At 45.4% G+C, this 15,594-nt stretch overlaps 1 protein-coding gene and 1 long non-coding RNA gene across 5 annotated transcripts in view; one reads left to right on the forward strand and one right to left on the reverse strand.

The window, feature by feature from the left end:
* The window catches only part of LOC135903036 (lysosomal aspartic protease-like), a 58,071-nt gene that overhangs the window by 21,364 nt on the left and 21,113 nt on the right, over window positions 1-15,594 (forward strand). For 3 of the 4 annotated variants that reach the window (XM_070533743.1, XM_065433406.1, XM_065433407.1), the window contains exon 2: window positions 12,302-12,459. The exons of the other annotated variant lie outside the window; for it this stretch is intronic. The gene's annotated coding sequence lies outside the window, so the exon portion shown is untranslated. The remainder of the gene's footprint in view (window positions 1-12,301; window positions 12,460-15,594) is intronic. 4 annotated transcript variants of the gene reach the window in all.
* On the reverse strand, window positions 7,316-9,747 carry LOC135902985 (uncharacterized). Its single transcript, XR_010564677.2, has 3 exons — window positions 9,427-9,747; window positions 8,450-8,588; window positions 7,316-7,459 (listed from the first exon to the last, which is right to left on the reverse strand). It is a non-coding gene; the product is annotated as an uncharacterized lncRNA (long non-coding RNA).

Here is a 15,594-nt window from a genome sequence, read left to right on the forward strand (position 1 = left end):
TTATGCCTCAGGAGAGATCCTGCTTTCCGAATAATTTCTAATGGTCGCTTGAGAATCGTTAATAATGTACTGAGCATTCATGGAGACCAATGCTAGTGCAATGGCTACCTCCTCTGCTGTCTCGGAATGTTTGGTATTAACTGATGCGCTTGTAAGAGGTTTCTGGGCGTGATCTACGATTACTGCTACGTAGCTCTTTCTGTGTGGGTGTTCAGCCGCGTCTACGAAGGTTGCTCTGTCATCTGACCCAAAGCTGCGGATGATTTTCTCTGCTCTACTCTTGCGTCTGCCATCGTTGTAACCTGAATGCATGTCCTTGGGTATATATAGTACTAGGAGTTTGTCACGAATTTCTCTTGTTATCGTCCTCTTTCCCCCGTAAAGATTGTGGTAATTAATTCCTAGTTAAGTATATGGCGTCCCGTTTGGTTTTCGTTAGTCGTTCTGCCCGAGATGTTTTTTGTGCTTCTATGAGTTCGTCCAGTGTGTTGTGGAGTCATTTTAGCAAGAGATGCGTGCTCGTACTGATGGGAATCCCTAGTGCTAGTTTGTATGCCTTTTTTATCAGGTTGTTAATTTTAGTCTTTTTAGCTGCAAACCAATTGTGGAAGGCTGCTATGTATGTTATTCGACTGATTACGAATGATTGTATCAGCCGTAGGATACTTTCTTCCTTTATACCCTAGTGCTTGTTTGTAATTGGTTTGTATAATCTCATGGTGTTTGTTATCTTTCTGTCTAACTTCTTTATGGTTTCTTATTTGTGCCTTTGTTCTCGATTACTAGACCTACGACCTTGAGTTGGTTTACTATTGGGATATTCCGCGCGTTTTTGCCGTGTAGCTTGATTTCCTCATGAGCCTGGTTTCTGTCGTATCCGTAGGGAGGCCTGCACATAAGTGTGGTTTGGTACAAGAGAAGTTCAGATTTATCCACAAAACATGTGAGGCCTGTGCCTATGAGGTGTTCCTCTGCTGGGTTAATTGCAGTCTGGAGTCGTCGTTCTATTGATCCGTCGCTGCCATCAAAGGTCCAGATACTACTATCGTCCGCATAGATTGTGTCATTGAAGGGCTATTTGTGATTTAATTTTTCGGAGAGTCCCATCAAGGCGAGATTAAACAGCATCGGGGAGATGACAGGGCCTTGCGGTCTGCCGACCGCCCCCCCCCCCCCCCCCGCTACGTCGATCTCGGGCGATGTGAGCTCTCCGACGGAGATGATTGCTCTCCTATCTGATAGAAACCTCTGGGGCCGTATTCTGTAGCGGTTCCTTTGGGAACCGGTTCCTTTTGGCTGTTACGTCTGGATTACGTAACTCGGCGAAAGAGGGGAACGGGGCGGCGTGAGGGGAACCAATCATTGAGCGGCGGTCTGCCGGACGATCACGTCATCATTTTTGTTTGTACTTGGGGGACGATATAGCAATTGAAGGATGTTGCTGGTTTGATAAAAAAACATTGGTTTGTACAAAACACTTGCAAATATATTTTCAGTAATAAATGTGAGCTTGCGGCGCAGACCGCTACTGGGAGTTGTAAGTTTATTTGTGTTGTTTTCTTATTTAGTCGCTAGGTGGTGTGCCATACGTTATGCAAACAAGTTGCCTCGCTTTGTTTACGTTTTGGACTTGCCAGTTTGCGCGCCGCGGATCCAAAACGATGTCCTCGCAGATGGTTAGGTGGCTGGGTCCTCATGTTTCAGCGAGGCAACGCGATATACTCGTGTCATTTGTTGAAGAGCACCCCTACCTTGCGAAGGCGTCGTGTGTGCTGGGTCAACAGCTGACGGCGGCGCGCGAGGAGGAGCTCTGGCAGCAAGTGACTGCCTTGCTGAACGCTGAGGGCCCGGCAGTGAAAACTGCAGCCCAATGGCGCGGCGTGTGGAAGAAAGACGTGTATAACGCCCGCCGTGATGCAGCCAGGTAAGCTCACTCGCTGACGGAGCTTTTGCGCACCATATTCTAACAAACGTGTTAATCACAGAGGAACCGGAGGAGGCAGCCTGCCCGGACCGCGAGGGCGGGCGAGCGCCATCGGAGTCTGCCCGCCGTTCTTTGAGCCCGACGAAGAGGTGAACATCAGGCGCATGGGTTTCAATAGGTCAACGCCAAGTCGACGTGCTGTCGCGATTCGCTCAGTCACCGCCGTTATGGCTGATGTGTGGTCGCGCGCTAGTGTTGCCGCTCAGAAGATGGCCCGAGCTTGAGCGGAAATCGTCAAGCTATTTACTATCGCTTGCGTCAAGTAAGGTCGACATTTTTGTTAAATACCTTTCATCAGTATTTCAGTCTACTCATTCAAACATTAGTGCGGTTAATAGAGTTGATTTTCCGGTCGGAGCCGGCGAAATGTCTGAGGTTGTATTTAGTGTGACGAGCATCGAGCGATTATTACAGAGTTTGAAACGAACAAAAGTGTGTGGTCCGTATGATATCCCTACATCATTCCTTATAAATTGCTCGAGCATCTTTGTACTTCTGTCGCTTATTTCAAAATTTCTTAAATAACAGCGTTGTTCCTGGTGATTGGAAACTAGCGCGAGTGGTGCCAATTCATAAGAGTGGACAGAGCAACAGAGTTGAGAATTACGGACCAGTATCCTTAACTAGCATTTTATGTATGTAAGGTTATGGCACATGTGTATACCTGCATCATGTCTCATCTTGATAACAATAACCTTCTTCATCCTAGTCAGCATGGGTTTCGGCAGGGTTTTTCGTGTACGGCACAATTGCTTGCATTCACTCATGAGCTAGTCTCAGCAGTCGACAAGAAACAAATTGTTGATTGTATATTTCTGTATTTCAAAAAAGCTTTTGACGTCGTTACGCATAGTCTACTGATCGCTAAACTTTGACTTTACAAATTGGTTGAGAAGGTTATCGCATGGATTGCCGAGTATCTTCGCCCAAGACAGATGTCTGTGGCTCTCAACGGATGTTCCTCTGAATACCTGTGACTTCTGGGGTACCCCAGAAGTCACATTCATGGTACCACTTCGGGCATTACATCATCATTTACAGCATGGTTTCCAAAAAGGATTTTCTTGCGAAACCTAACTACTAGAATTCACGTCAGACTTACACTTTCATATGAACAGTAATAAACAAATTGATTGCATCTTTTTGGATTTCTCGAAAGCATTCGATCGTGTAGCCCATAGTCACCTGATATCAAAGCTCTCAGCAATTAAACTCAACTCACTAACCCTATCATAGATTCGTAATTTTCTTACTAATCGCGAACAGTTCACTGTTGTTGCTAACTCTTCCTCCGGCCTCTCTGACGTCACCTCTGGTGTACCTCAAGGCAGTGTACTTGGGCCTCTTCTCTTTTTAATTTACATTAACGACTTGCCGAACAATATATCATCTTCTATACGATTATTATTTCACAGATTTGTTCACACAGTTGGCCTAACCTTATCAAACCTGAAAGAAGCATCCTCGACGTCACAACGACTGAACAATCAGTTCAGCTACACCCAAATTTATGGCAACACACACGCTTTTAATTTTTCAACTTTGCCCCGTGCGGTCCGTTTATGGAACGCACTACCAGATACCATTGCATGCCAATCTAAACACACTGCATTTCGCAATCTGCTAAGCAATCAATATGTCGTTTCAACCGTCTAAACACGTCATGTCTTTTGTAATTTACTTGCATTTTTTTCTACAAGTTAAAGAATTTCAGCGCTCCCAATTTTTTTACAATACTTACTACTGTATAACATGTAAAAATGTTTACAATGTTATTATGCTATTATGTTGTTGTTTACCATTTATTGTTATTGCTCTACATATTGTATTTGCTAATGTAATAATTTTCCATGTTCTGTGTGCACTCCTTTCATTATGCTGATGTTTATTTCTTTCCCGATTCCATACTAATATGTTACCGTGTTTCCCCCTTACACTATGCCTTCTGGAAGGCATGTAGGGTACACGTAAATAAATAAATAAATATTTAGAATGTTTGCAGATGACTGTATAGTATATAAGGTCATCAACAGCGAATCTGACCAACAAGCACTACAACATGATTTGGATTTGATTGCCACATGGTGTGAAAAATGGAAAATGTCACTGAATGAGCAAAATAGTGTCCACGTAAGGTGTCCACCTTACCGGGAAGCGCTCATATGACAGCAATCGTAACACTATAAATAATGCTACTCTTGAACAAGTGTCAGAATATAAATACTTAGGTGTATTTTTTTCTGCTGATCTAAGGTGGAACAGACACGTTACTCATGTTAGGAACAAGGCTGTCGGAGCATTAGGTTTCTTGAAACGTAACTTTAGTAGCTTGCCACAGAAACTTAGGGAGCAACTGTATTTCACACATGTGCGCAGTACAGTAGAGTATGCGTGTGTTTGCTGGGATCCATATACTACAGAACTTGTAGATAAACGAGAAAAAGTGCAGAACAGGGCAGTTCGGTTTGTCCTTGGCCATTATGACAGGATGCTTAGCATGACAGAAAGCAAAAAAAGCATTAAATTGGCATCTTCTTGAACACCGTCGCGGAAACCTCAGATTAAAATTTCTTCATAACATATACCACTCTAATACGGGGATAGCCAGGTAATTGTATTTTCAGCCGCCCACGTTTCTAAAAGGCGAGATCACAAATTAAAAATATGTGAGATTCCTTTTGACCCTCTATTGCATGAATTATGAAAAGTCATTTTTTCAGCTTTCATTATTGATTGAATGAACAAACACGACTGTAATAATAAAGATAAAGCTTTGTGCCAAATATGGCACACCATGCAGATGGCTGAGCGCTCTTGCTGCCATGGGCGGAAAACAAAGCTTCACGGACGGTGGTCTTTTTAGTGCGATGTGGGGAATGAAATGAAACAGTTGTTTGCTGCGTTCAGGCACAGATGAATGTTGCACTTCCTCTATCTTACCGAAGACCTCTTTGTGCAAGGTGGCCGCTTACATCTTTGTTTCTTCTCGTCAAATTCTGGCCAGTGGCCGACTTGGTCAGATCGGTCGTCTTTGGGTGGCATTGCGGCCGCTGGTCCCTGTGCTTTTTTGACTTGAACCTGGAATTCGATGTGCTGACTAGAAGTCCTTCCTGGTCGTTAGTTGGGTAGGCACTTGTTATGCGAGGTAAGGCATTCTGCAATTTCTGCTTTTAAATGAGCCAGCGGTAGTACTTGTCTCCTCCTAAGCTGCTCCTGCACCCTCCTGTACAATACCCATGCTGTTACTACCGATAAGTCTAGCATAGGCGTAAAAATTCGAAAGTGCCATTTCTTCGACCTCTGATATGTATGCAGTAAAGTCCAAACAGTGAGTGCAGCAGGTCAACACCACCCATGTGCCTGTTATGGACCTTTACTACGCTGGGGCAATCAATTTCGCGAAACACCTTGGCGGAGGTAAACCAGCGCTTAGTCTTTTGGACTGGATCTCTCCCAACAAAGCTCGACAGAAATGTCACGGCGCGGTTATTGCATCAATGCACACACGATAACTCCACGTCATCTATCGCGCTTGTGAGTGCCTCTGAAGAACCACGTCCTTTACATTTCAGTTCCTTTTCGCTTTTCAGGCGGCTGTTTGGTAGACAATTCGCCCTTACTGTACCGATCGTCAAAATTCCATCTTGTGATAGAGTGACCTGCAACTTCGGGCTATTGAACAGATGGCAGCACGTTACCACATTTTGTATTTCAAGTTCATACTGTGCCAAATATGGCACACACCGATTTCGGTTTCTCTGCTGTAGTTGCAGGCAAATTTGAGAAAACTAGTAACTGCCTTGAATTTACGAGACCAAAAAATATGCCAAAATAATTTTTCTATGTTTCTGCGGTCGAAATTTTCAGAGAAAAAAAAACAATTGCTCGTGTTTGCCCCCTCAGAGTTTCACGTCGCATCCCAAAATCTACTTCACCTCTGTTTTGCGTATCGCTCAAGAGATGGCAGCATTTGCCCATAATAAGTGCACATAACTATGAGATTTACTCTGATGGTATCACATTCTCAACCGGGAATCTCGCACACGCAAAAAAGAATGGTAACTGGTATGTGCCAAATATGGGACGCCATGCAATAGAGGGTTAAAAGCGACGCTTTCCGCTACTCTTTCTATGTTCGTACTATAAGGGATTGAAATACTCTACCACCTGACACTGTCTGTATTTGTTCAAATGATGATTTCTTCCATGCTTTATGAATGTAATTTTGAGTGTCCATTTGTATGAGTTGTACCCTCCCTGTTGTAATGCCTGAATGGCGAAGCAGGTACCCAATGAATAAAATAAAGAAATGTTTCATTGTCATGATTTTGTTTATATTGTGTTATAGCGTAGTTGCACCTTGTTAAGCAGCAATTACGAGCATTATGTGAAATCATGCGTGCAAGAAATGCATTGTTGAAGCAACTCTTGAGTTTAAACAAAGCAGTAGGAAGCATGAGTGTCTGCTATTTAAAGAAATCCTGCTCCAAAAAGTGCTTGGCATGTCTCGCTTGTTGCTATACGTTTCAATATGTGCTATACAGATTGCTCTGAACGACATTTCAGTTGCTGTGTAACTTGTGCTGTGCTTGTGTGTCACACATGAACAGACACCTTCAGCTTTGGAAAATGCATACTGCACAGTAAAATAGGCATCGCAAAGCAATATTCAACAATGCAAGATTGGTTGCCATTCACCTTGGAAATAACCTTTATTTAAAGAAAATTCCCTGGCGAGACAATATTCAAAAGCACAGTGAACAAAGCAAAGGAGTAACATAATGGCACATGGTTATTTGTCACTGCATGTGTATCTGTCATGCTCAACATAGACAAATCATGTGCTTTTCACTACCGCAGTATGCAGCATACTACGATTAGCCACATGTGAGCACACGCAATGTGTTATGTTGAAGTGCACGGCCTATTTACTTCATGAAAAGAAAAATAAAACATGTTACACCAGCACATGTCTCCGCCTCATTTGCCAGCGAATGCGCCGGCGCACACTTTGCAGGTAGGCAATGCGCAAATTTCTGGGCAGCCGAAACACACCAACTATGGATTCGCGCACCGCACGGCCTCTTTGAAACAAAGCTCGAGAAGGCTGTACAGGGTGCGCCTGCGGCGGCACCTGTACTTGAAGCGGCACTTGTGCCTGGGCTGGCCCCTGTGCGCTGTCGTTATGTGCACCGTCGTCATCTGGGTCATCTGGCAGAGGCACGCCTGCTGCAAGGCAGAGGTTATGCAGCGCTGCACAAGCTGCAACAATAGTGGCTGCTTTCCGAGGCGAGTAATGGAGCACCCGATACCTCTGCAGGCATCGGAAGCGGCTCTTGACGACTCCTATGCACCGCTCAACGGCATTTCGCATTGATGCGTGTGCCTCATTATAGCGCCCCTCTGCCGTGAGGCGATTTGGGTGACCAGGCACAGGAGTCATGATCCATGGCTCTAGCGGGTACCCAGAGTCCCCTGTAAAGTGTTGCATGTCAGTGAACGAAATGGATACATTAAGGCACAATGCAAGAAAACAGTCTACGCCAGGGCCCTTTTACAACAGGAGCGGGTCTTGGATTTATTGTTGCAATATCTATCAAACATTGACCTTCCCGGAAAGTTGTAAAGAAAGTTCAACTCATTTTAAAGAAAGCCCAATTTCACCTGTTGTCTTGGCTGCAAATCTCGTTCTCAGGTTAAGTTGGACATGTAATATTTATTTCATACTCGTGGTTTTCTGCTCCGTTCATCCCATTTGCCCCTCCCTAAATGTACATCTTCCACTAAAACTTATTAGGTCTTCTCTCTTCAGAAGTGTTATTTTATAAAACACTTCTAAGGTCTACTCTCGAATATGCTGCCAGTATCTGGGATCCTTGCTCTACCTTTCGTACCTCTTCTCATGAAGGTACCCAAAATCGAGCTACCCGTTTGATCCTTTCTAATCACTCCAGCACCACATGTCGCTGTAACAAAAAAAATCGCACACATTGCGACGCAAAGCAAAATAGCGCAACTTGCACCATTCTACAATATATACTACACCGATCACTAACGTCGATGCCGAAAGTTTCACGCACACGCTTATTCCTTTGTTCCAAGGACAGGGACCAGGTCCCCGAGTCCATTGTCACCAACCCTTTTCCACTATACTTGAAAACTGCCATTTCGACGTGTTCTGTAGAATTCCACCCCTGCCTGTAGCGCTCCACATGGCATTCAGTGTATTGAAATTAATAAATAAACAGCATAACATGTCAGCTGTTGGATACATGCTGGTATAAATATCTACCTTTTAAGAGAGACTTGTTTCTCTCGATAGTCGCTGCAGGTTCATTAGGTACTGCTGCATTCACAACACATTTCTAGCAAATCATGCTTTCTTAAAGCTTGCTAGGATGCAAAACTATTTGACTGTGTATGTTTTACATGTGGAAGAAGCACTGCTACTTTAGGTGCACGTACCAAGCAAGACTTCTCCATGAAGTAACAGGCCACGAGTGAGGCGGCGGCGAAATGCAGAATGCCTCCAGACGAAAGAATCGTGGCACGATCCCGGAAACCGTGGGTCAATTTCCAGGATATTCAGCTTCGCGTCGCACACCTCATAAGGGAAAGCAAAGAGAAGGTGTCAGTGCCACTGCAACAAATATCTGGCACAACCTTTTGCTTACAACACTACTTGCCAAACAGTTACTGTTCAGTCAGTGAACACAATTACAGAAAAGGAGATATCAACATACGCAGTAGGCAGTTGAACTAATGATCAGCATGATAACAACGTCATCTTAACCTACAAGTGCAATGTTAGCATGTGTTCACATGCTCATGTATGGCATACGGTAACAACACAATGTGCAAAATAATTCCTTTGGTTTCCTCCGTCCATATTGTACAAGATTCTGCTAAAGAGTGCCACCTGTGTTTTTTTTTTCAGACAAAGTGCCTATTACAAGCGAAAGAACGCGGAAACAGCATGTGCCGTATTGACAGCTAGAGCAAATGGGTGTCCACACATTCTCATTCTCCCTCACACCATTTTCATTGATGGGATGCTCCTTTTCGCGTTTACAGTCTGCTGGCCACAATGCTTTAGTTTTACGTCGAATAAGAATCACAAGGGCTCGTCTTCTGTTAGGATCGCTCGCAGACGAAGACTCCCTTCACTGCTACGGCGTCTATTCCGGTTTAAGTCGCGCGTAATGTGTTTACATTGTAGCATCGAAAAGGCTATTCAACTGTGATTGGAGAGCACTGAAAAAGTGCGGCCGTGTTCTATGCAAAGATCAAAGTCGTCATTACACATACAACACAAACGCTACTTTCTCTAATAGGAACGCAAGTATTACCGGCAATTGATGAAAAATAACGAAACGAAGTTTTTTACAACGTGCACTCGCGCAAACACATATCGAAAATATTTGTCAATGAACAATACTCACGATCATGCAGTTGAGGGTGTAATACCCTTTACGGCTCCAGTACGATTCCGTTTCGCCGGGGCCGAGCTTCTTAGGGCGAACGATGGCTATCAGACTCCCGTCCACACATCCTAGAACTCCTGGAATTTTTCCACGGCTAAGAAAGCCTTCCTTGACGGCGGCTTTCTGTTGCGCCGTGGATGGGAATCTAACCCATCCTTTTTCCTTGCCCACAACCGTAATGGCCTTGGCGACGGCTGTAATGATCCGGCTGACCGAAGGCTACGACAGTGCAATCGCTTCTTCATTCCCGACGCACTGTTGAAAGCTCCCGGTGGCAAAAAACCGCAGCGCGCAGAGCACTTTCATCGTAGTGTCGACACCACGCAATCTTTGAGGTCCGAGATGTCCTTCCAGCTCATTTCAAAGACGTCGCACTATGTCTTTGGAGAGACTAAAATGCCTTTGAAACTCTTCTTCGGCCATGCCGAACGCGTCGCGTCGTTGTCTTTCGGCACTCGCCAGCAGCACAACCAAGGGAGCCGCCATTGCCGTCTCTGTCTCGTCTCGTCTAGGTGCCGGCTCGTCAGCTGGCGCGATATTAGCCGGCAGCCGCGGTTGCCCTAGCAACCCTCGACATCATGCTCGCCCCCGCGCGCGACTCTCAAACGAACCACTTCTCCGCGGTTCCGCTCCTAGCAGGGAACCGGTTCCTTTCCAGATGATTGGCAACCTGCGTGACGTCATCAAAATTTATCGTCCCGCCCACCAGGGATGACGACATCGAAGCGCCGACCAATGGCAACAGCCAAAAGGAACCGGTTCCCAGTGGCGTAGCAACAGGGGGGGCCGGGGGGCCGTGGGCCCCGGGTGCAAGGGGCCAGTGAGGGGGGGGGGGGGTGTCATACGTCTGAAGGCACCCCTCTTTCCGCCGGCTACACACGGAGAGGGGGGTGACAGAAGACCTATGGGCCCCGGGTGCCAGACGACCTAGCTACGCCACTGCCGGTTCCCAAAGGAACCGCTACAGAATACGGCCCCTGGATGTAGTTATACGTCCGTTACACTAATCCTATTCGTTAGATGTTTTTCAATATGTTTGCATGCTTGGCATTAGCGACGGCCTTTTTAAGATCAAGGTCAAGATGGCCCTCGTAGAGCGCGTTTTATAATCGATTATCTGATGCTTAAGTTGAAGCATCGCATCTTGTGTCGATAGCTTTTTGCGAAATCCTATCATTGTATCTGGGTATATGTTATTATCCTGTAAGAAGTTATCTACTCTGCTTAAAATTACATGCTCCATTAATTTTGCGACGGCGAATGCTAAGGAGATTGGTCCGAGGTTGACGATCTCAAGCTTTTTACCAGGTTTTGGAATGACGAATTGCAGCCGGTGAGATTGCAAGGTGCATCAACTTGAAATGATATTCCAGAGTGACATCAGTGTGGAGATAGGTGCCCTCAACTTTGCCTTAAAAGTGCACTGTTGGTCCACTTCTTTTTAAAGGGAAGCTGAAGAGACTGTCGAATTCAATAAGACGCTCATATACGGATGCGGGAACCTTATAAACCACGTAGGTAATATTTGGGGTTTTTTTTTCAATTAGGAGCGACGTAACCGTCGGTTGAAATTGCGCTGTAGCTCCGCCCCCCCCCCCGCCCCCGCCCCCTTTGAGTGAGCGAGCGGAGCGGAGACCAGAAACCGCGGTGTTGTGACGTCAACTCTAGTGTTTCGTTCCTTCGCAGCCTCCGCGACCGTGCCTGACCGCGCATGTTTCTGCGTGCGTGCCATCGTAATCTGCTTCGATCGACCCTGCATTCCTTTGTTGGTGCGTCTGCGTGTATGTAGAGTGGTAGTCAACGTGCGTGGTAGTCAACGTGAGTGGTAATCAACGTGAGTGGTAGTCAACGTGAGTGGCAGTCAACAGATGAAGGTCACTACACGTACTGCATGAACCTGGAAGCTTTTCACGCGTTTAAACCGTCTTTGTAGATTGCCGACAGCTTTGGACAGCGCACAAATGCCGACGATCGCATCCCCGCTTACGTTCCACGAGGAGGCATGCAGGAACACAACACTACAGTTATTTGACCGGAAACGAGCTCACTAGATCGGCGAAAGATCGGCGAGATCACTAGATCGCATTGCAAAAACCATACTCACCAAAGAGCATTTCCAACACGAGGAGATCCCAAGACTTTGCTTTCGTTCGCGTCGAAAACACTGCTCGCACCAGCATCGTTTGCTTCTTCGAGAGGCCGGCTCTTCGCAATCGGCTCGTACATGTAGGGAGTAACGCCGAAGTCCTCAGAAAAACGCAGTCTCTCTAAATTTTCCATTACCGCCTCAGAAAAACAGCACCAAACTACCTGGCACCGCGCTTCATGTGTACCGGCAGAGGTCGGTTACTAGAGTTGACGTCAGGAGGCGCACCGACCAATCACAGGCGGAAACAAGACGCGCGAGCTGGGCGTGTCCGCTGCTGCACTTTCCGTCGAAATAAAATATATTTGCGCTTTCTTTCACTCAATTTGGATACGATATTCGAATTCGGAGGGTTGAAAACCATTTTGTACAGATGTTCACTCATTTTTTCTGGAAAACCTCTCACCTTCCCTTTAACGCTCTGTCGAAATAAAGGTGTAAAAATTATGCAAGCGTTCAGTTTCGGCCTTGTTCGTATGACATCATATGTTCTAGTGTTTAGCGTCTGTCTCTGTCGTCTTCTGTCGTCTTCTGTAGGCTTTTTCTCGAGTTTCTGCTCTAAGCACTAGAAAAAGTAGTTAAGAAACTACCCAATATCCTGCGAAAATATCCTATGTTTGTACTTGTTTGTAGGCTCGTCGATATGATGAATGCAATAAAACGAAGGGCCTGGCCGCCTCTTTGCAGAGCCGACCTCGGGACCACTCCACCTCGAGGAAGAAGAGAGCACCGGTCTCCCTCCCCCTCCCCCATAGAGCACCCCTTTTCTGCCACAAGGCTTTGCCTATTAAATGCAGAAATAAGGGCGTTTTAAAAAAACGTTTCAATCAACGCAAGTGTCCACGGTGAGCATTTTTGTGTGCATACACCAGAGGTCGCATTAGGGACACTTATATACAGAAAGACAGAAAGACAGACAGGGAGAAAGACAGAATTCATTGGTATAGACCGTTGACTATTACATCGGTAATGTTCAGGCTAGCAATGCAGGCAATCAAATTAAAGCTTCAAGGATGGGCAGAGAATAATGGCATTTTGGGAGAGCTTCAGAATGGCTTCAGAATAGGTAGGCGTTTGGATGATAACTTGTCTGTTCTTACTCAGTGTATTGAAATATCAAAAGCAGAAAGCAGACCATTGTATGTGGCCTTTTTAGACATTACAGGTGCCTACGACAACGTAGACCGCAACATTTCGTGGAATATTCTGGAAGGGGAAGGCTTAGGTAACGATTGTCTATAGCTTTTGAGAGAGATTTACCTAGAAAATACTCTTTGCGTTGAATGGGAAGGGATGAGGAGCGAGGAGAAAGTTCATATCAACAAGGGACTGAGGCAGGGGTGCCCTTTATCCCCGCTGCTGTTTATGATGTACATGGTGAGGACGGAGAGGGCGCTAGAAGGAAGTAATATCGGGTTTAATCTCTCGTACGAACAGGCGGGTACAGTGGTTGAGCAGCAACTCCCAGGTTTATTTTATGTGGACGACATTGTGTTGCTAGCTAATATGCAAAGTGATTTGCAACGTCTGGCTAATATCTGTGGTTAGGAAAGTAACAATTTAGGTTTGAAATTTAGTGTTAGAAAATCAGGTGTTATGGTATTCAATGAAAACAGTGAACAGACAGTGGAGATACAGGGCCAAGAAATACCTCGGGTAACAGAATATAAATACGTTGGGTATATGGATAAACGAAGGCAATGGATATATGGCAACACAGGAAAGAACCATAACAGTCAAGGGGAAGAGAAATGCAGCCATAATGAAGCACAGAGCGCTATGGGGATACAATAGGTACGAGGTCCTCCGAGGTATGTGGAAAGGGGTAATGGTTCCAGGACTTTTGGAAATGCGGTTGTTTGCTTTAAATCAGGGGTACAATCAGGGCTCGGCGGGAACCAAACGTCAATGGGTCGCCTCGCTTTGGGCGCTCACGGGAAGACTACAAATGAAGCTGTGCAGGGTGATATGGGCTGGACTAGTTTTGAAGTGAGGGAAGCTCGCAGTAAAATTGAGTATGAAGAACGGCTGAGGAATATGGAAGAAAGTAAATGGGCTGGGAGGGTGCTCAGGTATCCGTACAGGAAAAACATTGATTCACAGTGGAGGAAAAGAACTAGGAAGCTTACCAGCAAGTATGCGGCCTGTAGGGTGGGCAACACAGCAACAAAGATGGTCAAGCGGAAAGTCAGAGAGGCTGAAATAATCTCATGGGTGGCGGCAATGTAAAAGAAACCTGCCATGAGTCACTACTTAAGAGGAAAAAACGAAATCAGGAAAGAAACCATTTATGATAACTCAAAGGGAAGCTCATTACTTTTCGAAGCGAAATCGGGCTGCCTTAGAACACGCACCTATAAATCGAGATATAAGAAGGAAGAAAAATCATGTGCTTGCTGCGGTAAAGCTAGGGAAACGACGGAGCATGTTTTATTAGAATGTGAAGACGTCTACCCAGGCACCACTGGCCCACTGCCCACTGGCACCACTGTCCTCTTTGAAGCCCTTGGGTTCAGCGGGAGCAGTGGTAAAGCAGACATGTTCGTAATAGGCATTAGTAAGAGGTGATTGGAGGATTGGTGGAAGAAAAGTAGGGAAACGACAAAAGACGGTGCCGTACAAAACACAGTTCGCAATAGGGGATCAGAAAATTTGGGCGTGGTAGTTCATAGTGTTTTTTTTCATTGTTTAACCTAGGTAGGACATTAGGCAGTATAATAGCAAGAGCTTGGTCGCGCAACCCACCTCCCCGTTCCAATGGGGACTCTCATAACATCCATCCATCCATCCATCCATCCATTCACACAGTAATAGAAAAAAAATCGTAGTCTTTTCTTTAAGGAAAGATGGTTGAACGCGAAGGTTTCTCCAATGCAAACTGAATCAAAGTCCAAAGCGAACGACCAACCAACGAACCGAAGAAATGCTGAGCGACCCGATGCTATGCATATGTGGTGTGACTGCTTGTTTGGGATTGTATTTTTTGAACGGTGAAGTTCAATGAGGACACATTGCGTTAAGTTGCATAGCCTTTATTTGAGATCATGTAGCCGTTGATTACACGCACACACTCACACTTTCGTGGACGACTCTACACTTGCACAGTGTATGTTTATATATATATATATATAGTTCATGTGGGTAGCTTCATTATCATTGGTCGAGAGAATGACGCTGTTCCCATTGTTCTTATCGGTACAACTGCGAATGTAAACTGTAGTTTTCTATGCAGATGTGTAAGTTGGCTTTGCTGCAGTGCGTTTTCGGCACTCACGCACGAATCATTGAGACATAGAAAGCTTCGCTTTAGAAATTCAGTTTTCATCTTGCTAATTCTTTTCTCTACGTCTCCATCATTACAATGAGTGCTTGTGTCCAAAGAGACCATCTAAAAAGCGCTGGACCACCCTTACAACTTGTCACTGACAGCCGGGGCAGAACAGAAAACATTTCATACATGCGACGTTGCAGGCTATAAGAATATGCGTGTTGAGAGATAGAGAGAGAAGTCGTAAGGAAAAAGCAGGGAGGTTAACCAGGCTGAGCCACGTAGGCTACCGTTCGCTGGGAAAGGGGAAATGATATTGAAACAGGAGAAGAAAAAAAATAAGTTCACAGTTTGCACTGTTACACACACAGGCGTTCATCACTGAGCCAGTCACAGGTGGCCCTACAGGTTGGTGCATTTCAACAAACGAACCAGCGCCTTCAGAATTAGCGTTGATTATGATGCTGAGCCTGTGCAAACACAAGCGTTCAAAATCAGCAATTTAACAAAGGCCTCTTATCGCAAATGGCGTTTTTATGTTAGCAAAGTGTAAGCGGGTTATGAGCTGCATCACTGCGGAACAAGAATAACGTACTTGAAGAGATTCTTCCCTATCGTAAGCCAAAAGTTTGTCCAACGCTGCTGGCTCAGCGACTCCCAAACGCTGCTGTTGTCGGAGCTGCCGTGGTATACTCAGATAAGCTGAGCACTT

The sequence above is a fragment of the Dermacentor albipictus genome, chromosome 1, assembly GCF_038994185.2.
Source record: "Dermacentor albipictus isolate Rhodes 1998 colony chromosome 1, USDA_Dalb.pri_finalv2, whole genome shotgun sequence".
Classification (NCBI taxonomy): Eukaryota; Metazoa; Arthropoda; class Arachnida; order Ixodida; family Ixodidae; genus Dermacentor; species Dermacentor albipictus.